The sequence below is a fragment of the Microtus pennsylvanicus genome, chromosome 1, assembly GCF_037038515.1.
Source record: "Microtus pennsylvanicus isolate mMicPen1 chromosome 1, mMicPen1.hap1, whole genome shotgun sequence".
In the NCBI taxonomy this organism is placed as follows: Eukaryota; Metazoa; Chordata; class Mammalia; order Rodentia; family Cricetidae; genus Microtus; species Microtus pennsylvanicus.
Window position 1 is genome coordinate 83,783,956 of NC_134579.1, and position 23,842 is coordinate 83,807,797.

General features: G+C 41.9%; 1 protein-coding gene across 2 annotated transcripts in view; it reads left to right on the forward strand.

Moving 5' to 3' along the window:
* The first annotated feature begins 1,123 nt into the window (after positions 1-1,123).
* Positions 1,124-23,842, forward strand: part of LOC142849334 (disks large homolog 5-like) — a 40,330-nt gene continuing 17,611 nt past the window's right edge. Inside the window, exons 1-6 of one of the 2 annotated variants that reach the window (XM_075971295.1) lie at positions 1,124-1,306; positions 2,434-2,570; positions 11,504-11,659; positions 16,272-16,408; positions 16,484-16,582; positions 19,265-19,334. The gene's annotated coding sequence lies outside the window, so the exon portion shown is untranslated. Of the gene's footprint in view, positions 1,307-2,433; positions 2,571-11,503; positions 11,660-15,541; positions 15,724-16,271; positions 16,409-16,483; positions 16,583-19,264; positions 19,335-23,842 lie in introns of those variants that run through there. The other variant, XM_075971302.1, reaches the window with a different exon arrangement.

Here is a 23,842-nt window from a genome sequence, read left to right on the forward strand (position 1 = left end):
TCATTAACCATGAAGCTCAGGAGTGGAGATAGGAGAGGCTTCTCATGAGCTGCTTTCTACTGCTGCAGCAAGACTTGAAGACATATGTATCATTGAGGACTTCCCCAATTTGGCCCTTATACAGAACCCACAACATATTTTCTGTCTTTTTGGGTAGGTAATATACAAAATGTAAAACCTTGAGTATTATTAGAGCTAGAAGTCATCTCTGTATCTGAAATGTCATCTCACTGGTTACTGTAGCAGGGAAACTGAATTGCAGAGCACTTGGACTGTGTTGGGATTTTGATGGGGATTGCATTGAATCTCTAGATGGCGTTTGGTAGGATTGCTATTTTTATTATGCTGATCGTAATTATCCAAGAGCATGGGAAATCTTCCCATTTTCTGGTATCTTCTTCAATTTCTTCAAAGACTTACTCAAATAGGTCTTTCACTTCCTTGTTTAGTGATACCCCCAAGATATTTTATGTTATTTGTGGCTATTATGATGGGTAATGTTTCTCTGGTTTCTTTCTCAGCTTCTTTATCATTTGTATATAGGAGGGCTACTCATTTTTCTGAGTTGATCTTATATCCTGCAACATTACTGAATGTTACCCACTGTAACAGCGGCAGAGATGGCTCAGTGGGTAAGAGCACTGGCTGCTCTTGTAGAGGACCTGGGTTCAGTTCCCAAGCACTCCCATGGCAGTTCACACCCATCTGTAACCCTAGTGGCAGGGGATCTGAGGTCCTCTTCTGACCTCTAAGTGCACCAAGAACACAGTTCACAGATGCATGTAGGCAAAAGCTCTTTGGCATAAAAAAAAAAAAAATAAGAGAAAACCAACTCTACAAGTAAAGAAAAATCCGTGGCCAAAATTTCAATGTATTTATAAATGAATGGATGCATGAAATGGAGGAAACTTCCTAAGCACTCAGATTGGATGCTCAGACTGTCATTGATGTGTCTTTAATTCCATCGAATGTTTTCTAAAATGTAACAGAGGGTGAGAATAAAGGGACGAGGATTGCACCATGAATTTCCCTTGCTGGACCGGAGCTTAGGAACTGGGGTGGAGAGGCTGCTGCGTGCTTTGCCAGTTACTATTTCAGGCTCCATTCGGGTACCATAGTCTCTAATCCGGAAGTCGTCCGCTGCTGGAAGTGACACGCTGTTTGGAGCTCGCGGGAAACTCATCTAGCTGGCTGGCGCACCGGTGGGACTCCAGCTGCCATGAGCCTCTGGGTGGACAAATACCGGCCCAGCTCCCTCGACCGGCCGGACTATCACGAGGAACAGGCGGCGCAGCTGAGCAACCTGGTGAGCAGACCGGGACTGCGGAGGCCGGCACGTTCCCCTGCTTCCTGAAAAGCCTGAGGATAAGGGAGTGAGAAGGGGGGCGCTGCAGGGTTAGGGGGACCCAAAGTGACAAGTTCCCCGGAGTGCTGCTTCTGCTGCCCGGGGTCCCGTGAGCTTGGGGTGCGGACCTGGCGGAGGCTGCAAACCCCGGTTGTAGGAAGGGCTGCGGCCCATAGGTCTCCTGCTGCAGGTAGCTAGATGGCGGGCTGATGGAGGGGACAGTGCCCTGCACCCTGTTCGTAGTTACTAGCCTCTTCGGAATCACAGCTAAGTCCTTTCTGAAAACGAGGACTTATTTTACCTAGTGCCTCTATCCTCCATATGAGAGTTTTTGGAAGAATTGGGAGGGAAGTGGAAGATATGTTTTAGTTGTCTTTTTTGTTGTTGTTCTTATAATGCGTGCAATAATATAAAAATCGAGCATTATACTTCATGTGTATGCACAGCGGTTTTTACAGTAGCTTCAACGTTAAGTTTCCTAGCCATAGTATGGGCACATTTTATTGATTCCTGTGGCTACTTGTTTATAATCTTAGGACAGGGGTTAGTATAGTATTCCTACGCCTTAATGAATTTACTTTTAAAGTCTACATCTTCTCATCGGATCAAGCCCCCATGCCCATAGTGCCCTTTAGTTTGATGTCATTCTCTTATTGCTGTTTGATAACACACTCTTTCCCATAGCATCCCTTATGTGCAGTCTTCCTGTATCCCCCACATGAACTTGCAAGGGAATCAGTGTACCCCCTTCTTAGCAAGAAAATCATTTTGGGAACCCAGGCAAGACAAGCATCTGTGTCAGTTACAGAGATCAGTTCCACATTCCCATCAGCCCTCATTTTTGAAAGTGCCCTTCAGAGAGCTTGCTGAGGGAGTCCCTGCCTTTAAGCATTTAGTGTTGTGCCTTGCATGTTCTGTGTTGTTTGTGCAAGTTAGATTAAATTAGTGCCCAGAGAAAGCAAACATGAGAGTTTGATGAATTTTCTATTGGAGTCGGATAGTAAACAAAATACCTTAGTACTTTAGAAGTAGTTTAACCTGGAGCACCTGGGTTCGACGAAGTAAAATGCCTTGTTCTTTCTCGCTAGGTGCAGTTTGGTGACTTTCCTCACCTCCTAGTATATGGGCCATCAGGTGCTGGAAAAAAGACAAGAATTATGTGTATCCTACAAGAACTTTATGGTGTCGTGGTGAAAAAATTGAGATTTGAGCTCAACCTATCACAGTAAGCATCTCTTGTCAGGGCTCGGCAGATGTTTCTGGCAAGGATTTTTTTTTCTTTTTTTTAAATACTTTTTTATTTTATCGAGCTATACAGTTTTCTCTGCTCCTCTCCAAGCTTCTTCCTTCCCCTTCAACCCTCTCGTATGGTCCCCATGCTTCCAATTTATTCAGGAGATCTTGTCTTTTTCTACTTCCCATGTAGATTAGATCCATCTGTGTCTCTCTTAGGGTCCACATTGTTGTCTAGATTCTCTAGGATTGTGAATTGTAATCTGGGTTTCCTTGCTGTTTATCTAAAAGTCATTTATGAGTGAGTACATATATTTGTCTTTCTGGGCCAGGGTTACCTCAATCAATATGATATTTTCTAGATCGATCCATTTGCCTGCAAATTTCAAGATGTCATTATGTTTTTCTGCTGGTAGTACTCCATTGTGTCAATGTACCACATTTTCCTTATCCATTCTTCAGTCAAGGGGCATTTAGGTTATTCCCAGGTTCTGGCTATGACAAACAATGCTGCTATGAACATAGTTGAGCATATGTCCTTTTGGCATGATTGAGCATCCTTTGGATATATACCCAAATGTGGTATTACTGGGTCTTGAGAAAGGTTGTTTCCTAATTTTCTGAGAAATCCCCACACTGACATCTAAAGGGGCTGTACCAGCTTGCATTCCCACCAGCAATGCAGGAGTGTTCTTTTTTCTCCACAACCTCTCCAGCATATGTTGTCATCAGTGTTTTTGATCTTGGCCATTCTTACAGGTATAAGATGGAATCTCAGAGTTGTTTTGATTTGCATTTCTCTGATGACTAAGGATGTCGACCATTTTCTTAAGTATCCTTCAGCCATTTTAGATTCTTCTGTTGAGAGTTCTCAGTTTAGGTCTATACTCCATTTTTTTTTTTTACTAGATTATTTGTTCTTTTGATGACCCATTTCTTGCGCTTTTTGTTTATTTTGGAGCTTAGACCTCTATCTGATGTGGGGTTAGTGAAGATCTTTTCCCATTCTGTAGGCTGTCGTTTTGTCTTGTTGACCATGTGCTTTGCTTTACAGAAGCTTTTCAGTTTCAGGAGGTCCCATTTAATTAATTGTTTCTCTCAGTGTTTGTGCTCCTGTGGTTATATTTAAGAAGTGGTGTCCTGTGCCAATGCATTCGAGTGTACTACCCATTTTCTCTTCTATGAGGTTCATTGTGGCTGGCTTTATGTTGAGGTCTTTGATACATTTGGACTTGAGTTTTGTGCAGGTTTTGTGGTGATAGATATGGGTCTATTTTCATTCTTATATAAGTTGATATCCAGTTATGCCAGCACCATTTGTTAAGTATGCTTTCTTTTTTCCATTTGATATTTTTTGCTTCTTAGTCAAAAATCAGGTGTTTGTAGGTGTGTGAATTAATGTCCATGTCTTCGATTCGGGTTTGTTGGTCTGTCTGTCTATTTTTATGCCAACACCAGGCTGTTTTTAGTACTGTAGCTTTGTAGTAGAGTTTGAAGTCAGGGATTGTGATGCCTCCAGAAGTTCTTTTATTGTACAGGATTGTTTTGGGTCTCCTGGGTTTTTTGCTTTTCCATATGAAGTTGAGTACTGTTCTTTCGAGGTCTGTGAACAATTTTGCTGGGATTTTGTATTTAATCTGTAGATTGCTTTTGGTAAGATTACTATTTTTACTATGTTAATTCTACCTACCCAAGAACAGGGAAGATCTTTCCACTTTATGGTGTCTTCTTCAAGTTCTTTATTCAAAAATTTAAAGTTTTTATCTAACAAGTCTTCCTTAGAGTTATCCCGAGATATTTTATGCTATATGTGGCTATTGTGAATGGTGATGTTTGATTCTCTGATTTCTTTCTCGACCCATTTATCTGTATAAAGGAGGGCTATTGATTTTTTTGAGTTAATCTTGTATCCTGCTACATTACTGAAATGTTTATGAGTTGTAGAAGTTCATTGGTAGAATTTTTGGGGTCACTTATGTAAGCTATCATATTATCAGCAAATAGTGAGAGTTTGAGTTCTTTTCCAGTTTGTATCCCCTTGATCTTCTTTTTTTTTGGTCTTATTACTCTAGCTAGAACCTCAAGAACTATGTTGGATAGATATGGAGAGACTGGAAAACCTTGTCTTTTCCCTGATTTCAGTGGGATTGTTGGGAGTTTCTCTCCATTTAGTTTGATGATGGCTGTTTTCTTGCTGTATATTGCCTTTTATGTTTAGGTATGTCCTTTGTATTTTTTTTGAAAGCTATTTCAGCATCAAATGAGATGACCATGTGTTTTTTATTTTTCAGTTTGTTTATGTAGTGGATTCCGTTGACAGATTTTTGTATGTTGAACCATCCCTGCATATCCTGGATGAAGCTGATTTGAATATGGTGGATGATGGGTCTGATGTGTTCTTGGATTCGATTTGCCAGTATTTTATTGAGTATTTTTGCATCAATGTTCATGAGTGAGTTTGGTCTGTAATTCTCTTTCTTAGTATTGTCTTTCTGTGGTTTGCGTATCAGGGTAATTGTGGCCTCATAAAAAGAACTTTGCAATGTTCCTTCTGTTTCTATGGTGTGGAGTTATTTGTGGCATATTGGTAATATTACTTTGAAAATCTTGTAGAATTCTGAGCTGAAACCATCTGGTCCTGGACCTTTTTTGGTTAGGAGACTTTTGATGACTGTTTTTAAATTTCTTTAGCAGTTATAGGTCTGTTTAATTTGCTTATCTGGTCTTGGTTTAATTTTGGTAAGTGATTATTTATCCAGTAAGTTGTCCATTTCCTTTAAGTTTTCTAATTTTGCGGACACAGGTTTTTGAAATATGACCTAATGATTCTCTGGATTTCCTCCATGTCTGTTGTTATGTCCCTCCTTTCATTTCTGATTTTGATAATTTGGATATTTTCTCTCTGGCTTGTGGTTAGTTTGGGTAAAGGTTTGTCTGTTGTGTTTATTTTTCTCGAAGAACCAACCCTTTTTTTTTTTTACTTTTTTTTATTGAAAAAAAAAATTTCCACCTCCTCCCAGCCTCCCAAACCTCCCCCCTTCTTCCCACTCCTCCCCCCTCCCCCTCCCCCTCCCCCTCCCCCCACTCCTCTCCGCCTCCCTCTCCAGTCTGAAGAGCAGTCAGGGTTCCCTGCCCTGTGGAAAGTCCAAGGTCCGCCCCCCTACATCCATGTCTAGGAAGGTAAACATCCAAACTGGCTAGGCTCCCACAAAGCCTTGTGCCATTGTCCTTGGCTTCGCATCCGCCTTCATTGTTCGTCACTTTCAGAGAGTCCGGTTTTATCCCATGCTTTTTCAGTCACAGTCCAGCTGGCCTTGGTGAGCTCCCAATAGATCAGCCCCACTGTATCCGTGGATGGGTGCACCCCTTGTAGTCCTGACTTCTTTGCTCATGTTCTCCCTCCTTCTGCTCCTCATTGAGACATTGGAAGCTCAGTCCTGTGCTCCAGTGTGGGTCTCTGTCTCTATCTCCTTCCATTGCCAGATGAAGGTTCTATGGTGATATGCAAGATATTCATCAGTATGGCTATAGGATAGGGTCATTTCAGTTTCCCTATCTTCAGCTGCCCCAGGAACTAACTGGGGACCTCACCTTGGGCACCTGGAAGCCCCTCTAGGTCCAAGTCTCTTGCCAACCCTAAGATGGCTCCCTTAATTAAGATATGTGCTTCCCTGCTCCCTTATCCAACCTTGCTTTATCCCAATCATCCCGTTTCCCTAAGTTCTCCATCCTCCCCTTCTCACTTTTCTCTCCCCATGTCCCTTTACCCTCCTCCCACCCCACCCCTAAGCTCCCAATTTTTTCCCCGGCAATCTTGTCTACTTCCTATAACAAGGAGGATAGCTATATGTTTTTCTTTGGGTTCACCTTCTTATTTAGCTTCTTTAGGATATCAAATTATAGACTCACTGACCTTTATTTATGGCTAGAACCCAATTATGAGTGAGTACATCCCATGTTCATCTTTTTGGATCTGGGTTACCTCACTCAGGATAGTATTTTCTATTTCCATCCATTTGCATGCAAAATTCGAGAAGTCATTGTTTTTTACGGCATGCGTAGTACTCTAATGTGTAGATATTCCACACTTTCTTCATCCATTCTTCCATTGAAGGGCATCTAGGTTGTTTCTAGGTTCTGGCTATTACAAATAATACTGCTATGAACATAGTTGAACAAATGCCCTTGTCATATGATCGGGCATCTCTTGGGTATATTCCCAAGAGTGGTATTGCTGGGTCCAGGGGTAGGTTGTATCCCAAATTTCCTGAGAAACCGCCAAACTGCTTTCCAAAGTGGTTGCACAAGTTTGCATTCCCACCAGCAATGGATAAGGATACCCCTTCCTCCACAACCTCTCCAGCAAAGGCTATCATTGGTGTTTTTGGTTTTAGACAATCTGACAGGTGTAAGATGATATCTCAAAAATTGTTTTGATTTGCATTTCCCTGATCGCTAAGGAGGTTGAGCATGACCTTAAGTGTCTTTTGGCCATTTGAACTTCTTCTGTTGAGAATTCTCTGTTCAGATCAGTGCCCCATTTTTCAATTGGGTTAATTAGCATTTTAAAGTCCATTTTCTGGAGTTCTCTATATATTTTGGAGATCAGACCTTTGTCTGTTGCGCGGTTGGTGAAGATCTTCTCCCAGTCAGTAGGTTGCCTTTGTGTCTTAGTGAAAGTGTCCTTTGCTTCTCAGTTTTAGTAGGTCCCATTTATTCAATGTTGCCCTTAATGTCTGTGCTGCTGGGGTTATACCTAGGAAGCGATCGCCTGTGCTCATATGTTGTAGGGTACTTCCCACTTTCTCTTCTATCAGGTTTAGTGTGTTCAGATTGATATTGAGGTCTTTGATCCATTTGGACTTGAGTTTTGTGCATGGTGATAGATATGGGTCTATTTTCATTGTTTTACAGGTTGACATGCAGTTGTGCCCCCACCATTTGTTGAAGATGCTTTCTTCCTTCCATTGTATACTTTTAGCTCCTTTATCGAAAATGAGGTGTTCATAGGTTTTTGTGTTAAAATCCAGGTCTTCTATACGATTCCATTGGTCGTCTTCTCTGTTTTTATGCCAATACCACACTGTTTTCATTACTGTGGCTCTGTAATAGAGTTGAAGTCAGGGATGGTAATGCCTCCAGAAGTCCCTTTATTATATAAGATCGTTTTGGCTATCCTGGGGTTTTTGTTTTTCCATATAAAGTTGAGTATTGTCATCTCAAGATCTGTGAAGAATTTTGATGGGACCTTAATGGGGATTGCATTGAATTTATAAATTGCCTTTGGTAGAATTGCCATTTTTACTATGTTGATCCTCCCAATCCAAGAGCAAGGGAGAGCCTTCCATTTTCTGGTATCCTCTTCAATTTCTTTCTTCAATGCCTTAAAGTTCTTGTTAAATAGATCTTTCACTTCCTTGGTTAGAGTTACCCCAAGATATTTTATGCTGTTTGTGGCTATCGTGAAAGGTGATGCTTGTCTGATTTCCTTCTCTGCTTCCATATCTTTTGTGTATAGGAGGGCGACTGATTTTTTGGAGTTGATCTTTTATCCTACCACATTACTAAAGGTTTTATCAGCTGTAGGAATTCTTTGGTGGAGTTTTTTGTGGTCGCTTATGTACACTATCATATCATCTGCAAATAATGAAAGTTCAACCTCTTCCTTCCCAATTCGAATCACCTTATGTTGTCTTATTGCTATTGCTAGAACTTCAAGCACTATATTGAAGAGGTATGGAGAGAGTGGACAGCCTTGCCATGTTCCTGATTTTAGTGGGATGGCTTTGCATTTCTCTCCGTTTAGGTTGATGTTAGCTGTCGGTTTGCTGTAAATAGCTTTTATTGTATTTAGGTATGACCCTTGTATCCCTAATCTCTCCAATACTTTTATCATAAAGGGATGTTGAATTTTGTCAAAAGCTTTTTCAGCATCTAATGAAATGATCATATGGGTTTTTTATTTCAGTTTATTTATATGATGGATTACATTGATAGATTTTCGTATGTTGAACCAGCCCTGCATCTCTGGGATGAAGCCTACTTGATCATAATGGATAATTTTTCTAATGTGTTCTTGGATACGTTTTGCCAGTATTTTGTTGAGGAATTTTGCGTTGATGTTCATGAGTGAGATTGACCTGTAATTCTCTTTCTTGGTTGAGTCTTTGTGCCATTTTGGTATCAGAGTGACTGTGGCTTCATAAAAGGAATTTGGCAATGACTCTTCTGTTTCTATATTGTGAAGTACGTTAAGGAGTATAGGGAGTAGGTCTTCTAGGAAGTTCTGGTAGAATTCCGCATTGAAACCATCTGGTCCTGGGCTTTTATTGGTAGGGAGGTTTTTGATAACAGCTTCTAATTCTTCGCGACTAACAGGTCTATTTAGATTGTTCGCCTGTTCCTGGTTTAACTTTGGTATATGGTATTTATCTAAAAACGTGTCCATTTCTTTGACATTTTACAGTTTTGTGGCATACAGGCTTTTGTAGTAAGATCTGATGCTTCTTTGAATTTCCTCTTTGTCTGTGGTTATGTCCCCCTTTTCATTTCTGATCTTATTAATTTGCATATTCTCTCCCTGCCGTTTGATTAGTTTGGATAGGGGTTTGTCAATCTTGTTGATTTTCTCCAGGAACCAGCTTTTTGTTTCATTGATTCTTTGGATTGTTTTCTGTGTTTCTATTTTGTTGATTTCCGCCCTCAGTTTGATTATTTCCAGTCTTCTACTCCTCCTAGGTGAGTCTGCTTCTTTTTTTTCTAGAGCTTTCAGGTGGGCTGTTAAGTCTCCAATGTGTGCTTTCTCTGTTTTCTTTAGGTGGGCACTTAGTGCTATGAACTTTCCTCTTAGGACTGCTTTCATAGTGTCCCATAAGTTTGAGTAGGTTGTTTCTTTATTTTCATTGAATTCAGGGAAGACTTTAATTTCTTTATTTCTGCCTTGATCCAGGTGTGGTTCAGTAGTTGACTGTTCAGTTTCCATGAGTTTGTAGGCTTTCTGGGGGTAGCATTGTTGTTGAATTCTAACTTTCATCCATGGTGATCTGATAAGATGCAGGAGGTTACAAATATTTTTTTTGTAACTGGAAGTTTGCTTTGTTACCGAGTATGTGGTCAATTTTCGAGAAGGTTCCATGAGCTGCAGAGAAAAAGGTATATTCTGTCCTATTTGGGTGGAATGTTCTATCGATGTCTGTTAAGTCCATTTGCTTCATTACCTCCATTAATTCTCTTATTTCTCTGTTAGGTTTCTGTCTGATTGACCTGTCCATTGGTGAGAGAGGTGTGTTGAAGTCTCCTACTATTAGTGAGTGCGGTTTGATGCCAGCCTTGAGTTTTAGTAATGTTTCTTTTACTTACGTGGGTGCTTTTATAATAGGGGCATAGATATTCAGGATTGAGACTTCATCCTGATGAACTGTTCCTGTTATGAGTATAAAATGTCCCTCTCCATCTTTTCTGATTGATTTAAGTTTGAAGTCAATTTTGTTAGAAATTAGTATGGCCTCACCTGCTTGTTTCTTGGGTCCATTTGCTTAATAAGCCTTTTCCTAGCCCTTTATTCTGAGTAGGTGCCTGTCTTTGTGGTTGAGGTGTGTTTCTTGTAAACAGCAGAATGTTGGATCCTGTTTTCGTATCCAGTCTCTTAGCCTGTGCCTTTTTATAGGTGAGTTGAGTCCATTGACATTAAGTGATATTAATGACCAGTGGTTCTTAACTCCGGTCACATTTTTAGTCATAGAGTTTGTGTGTTTCCCTTCTTTGATTCGTGTTGGTGAATGGTCTCTAGATGTTTCTGTTATTGTGGTCATTGTTGGACTCCTTGGTTTGTGATTTTCCTTCTATTACTTTCTGTAAGGCTGGATTTGTGGCTACGTATTGTTTAAATTTGTTTTTATCCTGGAAAATGTTATTTTCTCCATTTATAGTGAACGAAAGCTTGGCTGGGCATAGTAGTCTGAGCTCGCATCCATGTTTCTTAGTTTCTGCAGTACATCTATCCAGGACCTTCTGGCTTTCATGGTTTCCATAGAGAAGTCAGCTGTAAGTCTGATAGGTTTACCTTTATATGTAACTTGACCGTTTTCCTTTGCAGTTCTTAATATTCTTTCTTTATTCTGTATGTTTTGTGTTGTGATTATTATACGGCTTTCTGTATGCTTCTTGAACCTTCAAAGGAATACCTTTCTTTAGGTTGGGAAAGTTTTCTTCTATAATTGTATTAAATATGTTTTCTGGACCATTGAGCTGTACTTCTTCTCCTTCTTCTATCCCAATTATTCTTAGGTTTGGTCTTTTTATTGTTTCCCTGATTTCCTTTATGTTTTGTGATGAGAATTTGTTGGTTTTGCTGTTTTCTTTGATCAGTGTGTTTATTTTCTCTATGGTATCTTCAGTGTCTGACATTCTTTCTTCTATCTCTTGTAATCTGTTGGTAGTACTTGTCTCTGTAGTTCCTGTTCGTTTACCCAGATTTTCCATCTCCATCCTTCCCTCGCTTTGTGTTTTCTTCATTACTTCCATTTCATTCTTCAAGTCTTGAACCGCTTCCCTTACCTGTTTGATTGCTTTTTCTTGTTTCTCTTGGTTTTCTTGGGTATCTTTGAGCGATTTATTCATTTCCTCTACCTTTTTGTTTGTAATCTCTAATTGTTTATGGCAGTTTTTCACCTCCTCTTTATGGTCTTCTATTATTTTCATATAGTTCACTTTTGAGTCGATTTCTTCTAATTCTTCTGGAGTAGGGTGTACAATTGTTCTTATTTCAGGATCCCTGGATTCTGGTGATGTCATGTTGCCTTTCAGGTTGTTGGAGGAATTCTTGCATTGGCGCCTTCCCATCTCTTCCTTCAAATGAAGCCAGGAGAGGCCTGGTGTCTTGGTCCAGTCTTTGCTGTGACTGACCCTCTGGGTGTATGTCTTCAGTGTAGAAGCAGGAACAGTTCCCGTCCAGATGGAACTCCTCAGCACCAAAACAAGGACGCCTGGTAGTCCAATGATCCGGGGACAAAGGAAGAACAGAACGGGGCAGGCAGGGCGGTATCCAGAAGAGCACAGGACACCCTGCCGCACAAGCTGAAGGTAAGCGTGCTCCCTTTCCGGGGGTTCTTGATGACTGCCCCGTAGGTAGGCGCTCACCGCTCTGGGTGGGTAGCCTTAGTCTAGGAGCATAAAACTGTTCCTGAGCAAAGAATCTTGCAGAAAACCCAGATTTGGGGAGGGGGGTGTGTGTAAGAAAGACAGCCCTACAGAAGGAGATGAAGGAGGGGTGTTGTTCTCTCTTCCGGGACAATCCGCCCGTGGATAGCACACACTCACCCGTCCAGATGGGACTCCTCAGCACCTAAACAGGGCCGCCTGGTAGCCCAATGATCCGGGGACAAAAGGATGAACGGAGCAGCCAGGGCGGTATCCAGAAGAGCTCAGGAGACCCTGGCGCACAAGCTGGAGGTGCGCGTGCTCCCTTTCCAGGGATCCTTGAGGCCTGCCCCGTAGGTAGGCACTCACTGCTCTGGGTTGGTAGCCTTAGTGTAGGAGCAGAAAACTGTTCCTGAGCAAAGGACCTTGCAAAAAACCCAGACTTGGGGGAGGGGGGGTCGTGTGTAAGCCCAACTCTTTGTTTTATTGATTGTTGTATTGTTTTCTTTGTTTTTATTTTGTTTATTTTTGCTCTTAATTTGATTATTTCTTGCCATCTAGTTCTCTTAGGTCAGTTTGCTTCTTTTTCTTCTAAAGTTTTCAAATGTTCTTTTAATTCACTAGTGCCCGAACCTGCAGAGGTCTCTGGTTCCTGCCTACTACATTGGAGGTCCCAGATTCATACCCCGACCCTCAGAGTTCCTGGCTCAGGACCAGTTTCTAGGAGGTCCCATATTCACCCCTGGACCTGCAGGTGTTCTGGTTCAGGTTTACTCCATCGAAGATACAGACTTACTCCCAGTCCTGCAGAGGTCACTGAATCCTGCCTTTCTCCTCGTAGGTCCCAGACTCATTTCCTGAACCCGTAGAGGTCTCTGGCTCTGGCACACTCCCTCAGCATTTGCTCTGGTTGCTCTGCTGTACCTGCTCCTGTGGAGTTCACTGTCTCAGGTCTGCTCTGGCCTAGGTTGCTGGCTCCGTCCTGCTCCTGTAGAGTTCGCCATCCCAGGTCCACACTCTAGCCCAGGTTGCTGACTCAGTCCTGTGCTTATGAAGTTAGCTGTCTCAGGTCTCCCTGGCAAGGATTTTTAGTACTGATCAGATATGCACCCCTCCCCAACACTGGCTGCCTATGACTTAAGAAATAAAGTGTGTGTGTGTGTGTGTGTGTGTGTGTGTGTGTGTGTGTGTGTGTGTGTAGTATGCATAGATCAGTTCATCAGATGAAACAGACATTCACGGTGTCATCAAAGTGAAAATCCACAAAAGTATTTTGCTGCAGAACATGCATACTTTAAGTTGATACATGGCCGTCATCTCACACCAGTTGTCTAAAAGGGATTGCAGAGACACATTTTTGAGCGGGAGGAGTAAAACAGGTGTGCATGAGATTTCCTCTTTCTATGTTATTATTTGCCGTGGAACGTGAATATATTTTTCCTTTATTTCTGTGTTAACATGGAAGACTGTTCAGGTAGTTAGTGGTGATTGGTTATACATGAGAAAAAGAAGATAGCCAGTAAGAAAATGTTCAGCAGATTCTTGTTTCATTCACAGACTCCATCTAAAAAAAATTGAAATCAGCACCGTTGCCAGTAACTACCACCTTGAAGTTAATCCTAGGTAAACTGCTACTAAATATTTTTAGAAAAGTAGTAGGAATTACATTTTTAGCAAAAACAAAAAAAATAGTTTACACTCCTTGTCCTCCAGCTTAGAGTTATTTTTTGAAATATTGCTGTACGTTTGGAAGCTTGGTCCACAGAGCAGATTAAAGTAAAGCTGGTTGCTTGACCCACAGCCTGTGCTGTCACTGAAGTCTGCTCGCTCTGCAGAGCTCACAGTTTGCAGTTCCTTGCATGAGTTCTGTTGAGCTATCTTGACTCTTTCAGTGTTGGTGAGCATAAACAAAGCTGTCTAAAAAGTCAATCCTGTCTGGAATAAGTATCAGATACTGAGTGTGGGCCACCATCCTTCCTTGGTATATTTTTTGTTTTGCTGAGTTCCAGGGATGCATCTGCCTCTGTTTCTCCAGCTCTGAGTTTTATGAGCATCTTTTTACATTGTTTCTGGAGGTGAACTCAGGTCATCATGCTCCAAAGTTAGATTAGCATGTTTGTCCATTACATTTATGGTTACGTGAAAAGTAAATATTTTCTTAGAACTATGAATTCAATGTGATTATTTTCTATTGACCATCTTTAACAAAACATAAAAAAATAATAGGTTTTTTTGTAGTGTTTGAAGGCAGGAGGCCAGAGAGGGATTTTCTATGTTTGGGGCTTAGGTGTTTCTGTGTTTTTTCTTCAGAAAGTCGGGACCCATATTTCCTACCACGCTACATTCTTGTCCTTGTCTCTCCTGTTCTGCTCACTCTGCTCCCACTGCTGGGCTCTGCATGGAGCATCCTCTTAGCAGGAAGTGCCTTTGTTCCAGAACCACCTACTTGCTCCATTCCCACTGTGTCAGGGTCCCATGTTCTCAGCCACAGATTGGGCCCTGTGGGGCCTGTTCCTGCTTATGGCTTCTGCATTCACACTGGCTGTGATCCTGTGTGTCCTGTGGGCAGTCTGTGGTTTCACATTCTCACAGCTTGGACAAGTGTTGTGGATTCCTCTTTTGACTCCCACTCAGGCATGATGTGTCTTTGTCTTTGGTCTTTTTATGGAAATGGGAATGGAGTTTGACTTTTCACCCCCTGCCCACTCACAGTTCCTGAACCTCTTAAGGCTGACTGGTCCTCGATTGCAGCCAGATGCAATTTTCCTGTATGTCTTCCCAGATTCTCCTGTTGACTGTACCCATTGGCTATGACTCTTGCATCAGAGATTTCCAAAGTATTAACAAATTCTTTGAGTTTATAGCATAGATCAGCACATCCTTGTCTTGCAACTTTGTTATGATAAAAGCTGAGATGAAGTAAGAAGTCCTAATTTAACTTCATTTTGACCAGTGTTTCTTTTCTTTTTTTTAATCTTTTTTTGTATTGAGAAAATGAGAAAAAAAAAAAACAAGTTTCCACCTCCTCCCAGCCTCCCATTACCCTTCCCCTCCTCCCTCCCTTCTCCCCCTCTTCCCACCCTTCTCCCCCTCCCCCCACTCTTTTCCCCCTCCCTCTCCAGTCCAAATGCAGTCAGGGTTCCCTGCCCTGTGGTAAGTCCTAGGTCCTCCCCCCTCTGTCCATATCTAGGAAGGTGAACATCCAAACTGGGTAGGCTCCCACAAAGCCAGCACATTACTTAGGATCAAAACCCCTTGCCATTGTCCTTGGCGTCTCATCAGCTCTCATTGTCCGCCATGTTCAGAGAGTCCGGTTTTATCCCATGCTTTTTCAGTCACAGTCCAGCTGGCCTTGGTGAGCTCCCAATACATCAGCTCCGCTGTCTCAGTGGGTGGGTGCACCCCTCGTGGTCCCAACTTCTTTGCTCTTGTTCTCCCTCCTTCTGCTCCTCATTGGGACCTTGGGAGCTCAGTCCAGTGCTCCAGTGTGGGTCTCTGTCTCTATCTCCATCCATCACCAGATGAAGGTTCTATGATGATATGCAAGATATTCGTCAGTATTGCTCTAGGATAGGGTCATTTCAGGTTCCCTATCCCCAGCTGCCCAAGGAATTAATTGGGGACCTCGGCTTTTGACCAGGGTTTCTAGTCTTGTTTGATTATAACATTTTAAAAAATATGATTCTGCCTTTGCAGAGGTGAAAGTAGAATATCAGCCATCTATTTAGGACGTCACACCTATTAATGAGGACACGGTAGAGGCAGATGGGAACTTAATGCTTGAGTGCCCTCCAGTTGTAGCTGGTTTGTTTCTTTTTGACCCAGTGGTATTATTGACAGAGGTGGACAAACTCAGAAAGGATGCTCAGCATGCCTTGCACAGAACAATGGAGAAGTACATGTCCACCTGCAGGCTGATCTTGTGTTGCAATTCCACATCTAAGGTGATCCCCCCGATCCGCAGTAGGTGCCTGGCAGTTCGTGTGCCTGCTCCCAGCATTGATGACGTTAGTCATGTTAAGCTTTCCAGAAATATCTTAGCTCAAATTTTGTTTTCTAAAACAAGGTGAAGCATATCAGCCATTTAAGGGCAGCTGCAGACAGATCCAAAGGTCAGCCATTAGTAGGTGTACAGAGTGATATGTTTACTGGTAAATACAAATAGAAAACATGTTCTGTTGCATCTATCTTTTAACAAATGAGTGTTATGAATTCAGTGCCTAAGGACTGATGAAGTATTTAATGTCTTCTACCTAAAGCTGATTTAGTTTGTCATAGGGGAAATGGGAGCATAGGGGACATAGAGAACGTGAGAATCCCTGGTTCCTTTGTGGGAGTCAGTGCACTGTTTTCCCTTTCATCTTAACAGCTGTCAATAACATGTACTAGTTTCCCAGTAGACAGCGCTCACTCATAATAGACAGTGAAGACTGTGTACAGCAGCGGCACATGGCGTCCTGTAGGAGGCAGCAGCACTGTGAAAGGCTCCACAGCGATGCGGACAGACATTAGACATTGGCTCATGTGCTTTCCTCCTTGTTGATTTGTCTTCCAGATTTGCAGTGTGTTATACAGTGTCTGCAAGAAGGAGGGTCTGGCTCTTCCTTCGGAACTGGCTCACAGGCTGGCAGAGAAGTCCTGCAGGAACCTCAGGAAAGCCTTACTGATGTGTGAAGCTTGCAGAGTGCAGCAGTGAGTGGGGCCATCACACAGGGAGCATCTGGAACATGACGATGTGTGGTTAATGTATTTTCTCTGGTGTCATAGATACCCTTTTACTGAAGACCAAGAAATCCCCGAGACAGACTGGGAGGTGTATCTGAGGGAGACTGCAAATGCTACTGTCAGTCAGCAGACTCCACAGAGGTAACAGCATGGGGGAGGCACACGACATTTACAATAATTCCTGAGCTTTAGTGTGGGAGGTCCTTCTGTCTATATGTTGCTTTTATTGGTTAATGAATTAAGAAATTGGCCGGCCTGATAGGGCAGAGGAGAAGTAGGTGGGGAGAACTAAATGGAATGCTGGGAGAAAGAAGGGCAGAGGAGAACTAGGTGGGGAGAACTAAATGGAATGCTGGGAGAAAGAAGGGCAGAGGAGAACTAGGTGGGGAGAACTAAATGGAATGCTGGGAGAAAGAAGGGCAGAGGAGAACTAGGTGGGGAGAACTAAATGGAATGCTGGGAGAAAGAAGGGCAGATTGGGGAGAATCTAGGTAGCCTCTGGAGCCAGATGGAACTTTTCCCGGTGAGTCACAGCCTCGAGATGATACACAGATTAATAGAAATGGGTTAAATTAATATGTGAGAGTTAGCTAGTAAGAAGCTAGAGCTAATGGGCCAACTAGTGAATTGATTAATGCATCTTTTGTGTGATTATTTCAGGGCTACGTGGCAGGGAACTAACTAGCGGCCTCCTGGCAACAGAGCCTCATTTGAAAGGGGAAAAAATTGCATGTAAGACCTGAAATATAGTGAACCTAAGTAGTTAGTGCGTATAGTTTATGCTTTTCTTCAATATGTTAGCATGTAAAATTGAACTTTATTCATCTCTTTTTCACCACAGAAAGTAGCTTAGTTTTATTGCACAGCATAAAGTGCCTAGTGTGCCTAGGCTGAAAGAACAATTGTCATTGTTGTAATTGCTTTGTCATTGATGCCGAATGTGCTAGAGAGACCCTGAGCTTCCAGCTTGAGAGCTAACTTAGCCAAATTTTCTCTCTTGGAGATACTGTTTGTTGTCCTGCAAGGGCACTTGTGCTTTGGTGCAGAGATCAAAGAGATTGTACGATATGGGTCCAGAACTGACACTGCTCATGCCCAAGGACAGGATCTGTGGTGAGAAATACGAAGTACTTAGAAAGCATCGTTGAGCCACACTCCAAAGTTGTTTCCTTTCACGTCTGTGGGTTTCTTACTCAGTAGTGGACAGGACTGAAATGTCTCAGCCACTAGTTGTTTCTTTTATGGCAGTTTAACTAAGACAGGCTCCATCGCTCTGAATAAACATGACAGTTTTGAGGTCCCCTGCTGTTGCAGTGTGGCATTTCCTCAGCCTCACTGAAGCGCAGCCTCATCCTTGCCCGTCACAGCTGAGAAGCAAGCCGCCTTGAGCCCTAGGGGGAGCAGATCATTTTTAGGGTGCAGAATAGACTTGAGTGCAGCCATGAGAGCCCGAGCGTCCGTGGTTTAGATGAACACAGTGGTGAGAGGAGTGTGTGTTTCTAGGTAGCTATCTGATGAGTTAGGGTTCAGGAGATTCTTCTGTCAGTTAGTGCAGGTGGTTAGTGAGACCTTGTGCTGCTGCTGTGCTGAACTCTGTGTGTGACAGAGAGAGGAGTTTGAACCTGTGCTTTTAAGAGAGAACTTCTAAATCCCTGTCTGGATTCACCTGCAGTGGAGCATCTGCAGTAGCTTATTCAGAACCCTGGACAGTTGTTTTTTTCTTGGTAATGCATTGTAGAAAGACAAAGACAGTTGTTTTCTGAGTTTAGGGAATATCGTTATTTATTCTTGTTCTGACATGCAGTATGTGCATTTCCGTGCCACCCTCCTGAAAATGCCATGAGGGGAGCCTGAGTTAGGGACTCGGGTTTGCACTCGTATTGGCTTATCCTGGTTGTGGTTATCTCTGCCTGTCCCTTCGGTGAAGGTCAGCTTTGTGTCCCTGCTGTAGTTTATAGACTAGGTTCATACTTCATGCTGACATTACCTCATCTCTTGTGTGGTTCACTGGAGACAGGCCAGTCTTTTCACAGCCTCTCTGTAGATACTTTAAGCATAAAATCCTAAGCTGCATAAAAAGAGTACTTGATTCATTAGTAGAGTGAGTGTATTTAGTTTCTGGTGTGAACGAGCTCAAGTTCCACATTTCAAGTTCTTAATTTCTTTTTTTTCTTCTTAATTTTTATTATTCTGCTTATTTTTGTGTGTGTGTGTGTGCGTGTATGTGTGTCCATGTCTGTGTTTACACGCGTGTCCTTGCTCATAAGCGCACACAGCCATAAGTGTGTCTCTGTAGAGATCAGAGGACGGCTTCCAGGAATCATTTTGGCCCTTCACCATGGGTTCTTGGCAATCAGACTCAGGTTATTAGATTTGTAATACAAGCAGATTACCTCTCAAACCATCTCTTAGGCCCCTGAAGTCAAATTTCTCTTCAGTACTATTGTGAGTGATACAATGAGGAGCCCTCATTATAAATAGCTACTGTTAAAATGAATGGAAAAACTTACAAAAACTGAACTGGTCCTTGGCCCTGGTGGATTATCCTAGGAAGCTGAGGCAGAAAGAGTGCTACCAGTTCAAAGCTGGCATGAGCTACATGAGGCCCAGGCGAGTTGGGCTACAGAATGAGACTGTTTGAGAAGACACTGAAGTGGGTGTACTGGGGCAGTCTCTCATTGGTACAGCACAAGTCAGGCAGCTTCTGTCTACAGCTGGGTGATAAATCAAGTAAGAAACTCCACCTGTACCAGCTGGGTCATTAAAATTTTTCCTTTTTTTTTTATCACAAAGTGGCAATTTCTTTTTTTCTTTTTTTTTTAGGCTCCTTGAAGTCCGCGGGAGGCTCTATGAGCTTCTCACTCACTGTATTCCTCCTGAGATGATAATGAAGGTAAGTGGCCCTGTTTGACATCTTGAACATTCCTGGCTATAACCTGACACCAGTCCTGTGATCACAGCGCTTTTGTAATGCTAAGGTACGTCATCATCAGTTTTAGCATTTCAGTAATTCTACAGATGTATTCTTCCTGTGTGCCAGGCACCCTTAGGAGACCACAGAAGACGGGAGGGAAGACCTCAGTTGTGATGCTGTGTTCATGGGAGTGACACGGGAGACAAGTGAAGAATATTTCATAATGCTTTGAGTCTTTAAAGAAAGGAAGGTGAAATAATAATAATAAAGTGCCGAGTTATGCACAGCCATGTTCGGCTGCTCAGGGAAAGTTTTTTTCCAGCTGACACTCAGCGCTAAGAATGGAACTGTATAAGTGGATAGGAAACCGGTGTTCCAGGGAAGACGTGGTGTATGTGGAGAAATGAGGCCGAGGATGTAGGTCCAGTCTAGACTTTGTAGGATCACTGTGCTGGCCGCTTAGCTAAATTTACTGATTTCAGGTATTAGGGAATTTGCAGTTTGATTCTATCGAAATTGCACAGTAATGTGAACAAACTCACATGATACAGAATACAAGGTCGTCCTCGCTATATAGGTGTTATTAATGCTTTGAATAAACTTGTTCCTTTCACCTAGTAACAAGTGCTGTGTGCATGTGTGTGTATGTGTGTGCGTGTGTGTGTGTTTAGTAGTGTGTAATCTGTTCACTGTTCACTCAAAATGTATTCATATAAACACTGCTTTGCCCATTTCTATTAATGTGTGTAGTACCTCGAGGTGCACTTACCAGGAAGATTCTAGCCTATGTCCATCCTGGGTTGGAGCATCATGACGTCTGCCCTGGAGAGCAGCGTCATGGCGTCTGTCTGAGGCATCTTACCTCACTTCCTCTTCCTCCCAGCATTCTGTTCTGTTTACTCCACCCACCGATGTTCTAACCTACCAGGGCCAAGCAGTTTCTGTATTAATTAATCAATGATCTTCCTCCATCAGTGCACCTATGCATTATAGGTGACAGTGAGTATATTAATAATGTGTTTAAACTTATCATTTTGTTTTCCTGTGTGAGTAATGCTAAAGGAACTAAATACTTGTAATATATCTTTATAGAAGAGTTGTTGGAAAGAAAGTGTAAGTCAGAAATTGGGGGTGAATTTTATGTAATCTTCTTATAGATGTTGCAACACACATACACACACAGACAGAGACAAACACAGACACATACAGATATATTGTAAAAACGTGTTTTCATGCAATTATGAAAAAAATAAAAGAAACTACTGGTAACAGTTAACCTCTTACATGATACTGCCCTGAATTGATCTCTAGCGAACAGATATAATTAAAAATCACCTGAATCTCTCAAGCTTGTACAGATACTGTGTAAACCATCTACAAACACTTTAGAAATATATTCTTAGGTTCATGGGCTCCTTCTTTACCCATCCCCACAACTTTCATACAGAGCACTTATGTTTCAGTATAAGGATGGTTCCTAAAGGTAGAATCATCACGTGAATTACGGTAAGCACAGTATCTACTTTTTATGCATATCAGTGTATATGAGTCCATAAGAATGTGTCATAGCATACTGGGATAATTAGCTTCATGGTTAATGAACAATGTCTAGTGCTGATCCATTTTGAACTCTAATACTTCCATCAATAGAATCCAAAAATAGGTGTTTCACATATGATCTTGATTCTTTATCTTCCATAATCCTTCTGATTTATGCTGTTATTTTCTGGCTTTATTCACATCTTTCCATTTCCATTTACAAAACTCTACAGATTTTACCTCTTTACAAAATGTATTTAGTCAGAAAAAGTTTTTTGAACTTCATGGCAGAGAAGCAATAAAAACTGAATTTAACGACTCTTTGAATTCATAATTTCTATATTGCATTTGTCATATAAAAAAACAAACTAAGATAATGTGTTTGTAAAGTTGTATGATGTGGGTATTTTGTTTTCAGTACAACTTACATTTTATATCTAAGACCCTTTCCACAATATTTCTAGTGTCACGGAGTCAGAGACTTAAGGAATGTTAAATTTAAGCAAGTGAGGGAGAAGAGATGAATTACCAATCTTTTGTGTGGGAAAATATGGAGAATAAAACCCAGATGGATGGAGATAGATAGATAGATAGATAGATAGATAGATAGATAGATAGATAGATAGATAGATAGATAGATAGAGTATATACAGTTTTCATATTTTATTGTTTCCATTGAAGGCAGGACGGACTCCTTTTTCCCATATAGGTCAGAGAACTAGGTATGTGTGAAGATCTCACAATTTTTCTTCCAGCATCTCTAGCCCCTTGAATCTGGGCCATTTATCCCAGAAATAGCCCTCACATTTAGTTCCAATCCAATTGTTTCTCAGTGGTCCTGCTTTTAATTAAGACTGATATGTGAGGTTAGGTGGAAGAAATACTGGACGTTCAGGCAGCCTTGGCATTTTAGGCTCCCCAGAAGATTTCTTTTTTCTTTTTTTTCTTTTTTTTTTGATGAGAAAAGGAAAAAAAAGTATCCGCTTCCTTCCAGCCTCCCATTTCCCTCCCCCTCCTCCCACCCTTCTCCCCCTCCCCCAAACTCCTCTCCCCCTCCCTCTCCAGTCCATAGAGCAGTCAGGGTTCCCTGCCCTGTGGAAAGTCCAAGGTCCGCTCCCCTCCGTCCATGTCTAGGAAGGTGAACAACCAAACTGGCTAGGCTCCCACGAAGCCAGAACATGAAGTAGGGTCAAAACCCCTTGCCATTGTCCTTGGCTTCTCATCAGCCCTCATTGTTCTACAGGTTGACATCCTGTTGTGCCAGACCATTTGTTGAAGATGCTTTCTTCCTTCCATTGTATACTTTTAGCTCCTTTATCGAAAATGAGGTGATCATAGGTTTTTGTGTTAAAATCCAGGTCTTCTATACGATTCCATTGGTCGACTTCTCTGTTTTTATGCCAATACCACAAAGTTTTCTATGGAAGCTTTAAGCAATAGAAGACACAAGTTGCATTTACTAAGGAATGCAGAATTAGAACAAGACTCTGTTGGAACCAGAGATAGCAGAAGTTATGTTTTGGGTACATGAGTTTTCTTTGATAGGCAAATGTCCATGCAGAGATAATACTTGAACTTACCTCACAATATTATGGGCCTTATGAGGCAGTGGAAAGGAAGAAAGCTTGACTCCTTCCAGCCAGATTTGTGTGTCCTGGGATGATATCAGAGAAGATAACATACTTAGTCTGGGGAACACATTCTGGCCCTGCAAGGTGCTAGAGTGAACAATACATAACCTCGGCATCTCCAACCATATGAGTGTTTGTAAAATCTGTCAATTTTCTTTTGACTTCTTGAGGTTTGACTTGAGGGTTATGAAGCCAAGCTGTACCATGTGCCGCTGTGAATAGGCTTGAGGAGGCTGTCCCCTAGATTTCTGAAGAATGTAAAGGGAAGAAGAAAAACTAGCTGACAGCAAGACTCCCTTTCCTGTAGAGGGATGGTTTAGGGCTATCATCCAGAGATTGAGAATCTCAAGGCTGCATTTTGAGTATCAGGTAGGCAAAGTCTTATCTCTCAGTTCATTTCCTGAGCACCTTCCAGATTCCATGGGTGGGTCGAGAGAAAACATTGTGGGTCATAGGTGCAGTCAGGTCATTTGGAAGAGACTGAAGCCTATTTGTGTGGGAGACTGGTGCGATTAGAGGCAGGAACATGCAGAATGGTTTTGTGCATATTTGGCTGGGGTGGATAAGTATATCTCCTGAGTTGGAGAAGTGTGTTCATGGAAGTGTTATATCTCACAAGTAATTATTGAAAAGGCCAAGCTGTGTGGCGTAATAACCAGGCTAGCTTAATATGAAATAGTAAACTTTAATGAGGGAATAGCTTACAACACTAGGGATCCAGTGATGAACAAGAAGTACAAAAAGGGACCGGCGGGGCTCGCACCAGCCAGATTTATACCTAAACATTAGCCCAAGACTAACACACGCCCTTGGGCTGGGTTTCCCCTACACAGACCTTGTTCTTAGTTGCTGGAATTTGCTGGTAATCCATTATACCTTGTTTTCTAGATCTTGTCACGTCTCAGATTGATTTGCAAACCATATTCTCTCTCTCTCTCTCTCTCTCTCTCTCTCTGTATCTCACTTCTCACTTCTGCTTCTTTACCACAGCACCACTCTGTATGTTCATAAAACTTTTTCATACCAGTTTTGCCAAGTGTTTGGTTCTCAACTTGTTGGTTTCTACAAGACCCTATTTAGAAAAAAAGTTGCTAATCACATTTACCTGCTTAGGGCTTCCATATCTGAAATGGCACAGATCACCTGACAGACCTCATCAGCCCTAAGTTCTAAGGAACGTGCTTCTGTTGAGAAAGTCCAGAGATCTGGAGAAAATGAATTTCAGCCTAACGATGGGCTGGATCCTCTTTACAAGAACTGTCAGAAATAGAAAATTGAGGTTAGGCTATAACCAAACTCTTTGATTTAATAACCCCA